Here is a 725-nt window from a genome sequence, read left to right as displayed (position 1 = left end):
CATCAGTCTCTTTGACCTTGAGCTGATGGTAACCCGAGCATAGTCAATCATAGAAAAGACGGACGCTCCCCGAAACTGGTCGAACAAGTTATCAATCCTCAGTAATGGATACTTATTCTTGATCGTCAACTTATTTAACTGTCTATAGTCAATGCACATTCTCATTAACCCATCCTTTTTTTAACGAACAATATCGGTGCCCCCACGGAGACACACTCGGTCAAATAAATCCCCTATCAAGGAGTTCTTGCAGTTATGCTTTTAATTCGGTCAGTTCCTTCGGTGCCATGCGATAGGGCACAATGGACATTGGGGCAGTATTTGGTAACAAATCAATTCCAAACTCCACCTCTCTTTTCGAAGGTATACAGGGCAATTCCTCGGGAAAGACGTCTGGTAATTCCCTCACGTATGGATATCTCCTACTGAAAGCTTTTCGTGAGTAGAATTAGACATGTAAGCAAAGTATGCCTCGCACCTCTTTTGGACTAACTTATCTACTACAAGAGCGGAGATTACATTATAGAGATAATCTCAACGCTAACCAACCATAGCCACCTCATCATTCTCAGTCGGTCACAAAGTAACCCTCTTGGTTGCATAGTCTAGACTGACTCGATACTCTACAAGCCAATCTATTCCTAAAATCAAATCAAACTCATTAAAGGACAATTCCATTAAATCAGTTGGAAACACTATGCCTTGAAGTTCTAGGGGTACCCGCT

This window comes from Gossypium hirsutum, chromosome A13 (assembly GCF_007990345.1).
Source record: "Gossypium hirsutum isolate 1008001.06 chromosome A13, Gossypium_hirsutum_v2.1, whole genome shotgun sequence".
NCBI classification, from domain to species: Eukaryota; Viridiplantae; Streptophyta; class Magnoliopsida; order Malvales; family Malvaceae; genus Gossypium; species Gossypium hirsutum.
The sequence above is the reverse complement of the archived record's forward strand: the minus strand, read 5'-3'. Positions refer to the sequence as shown.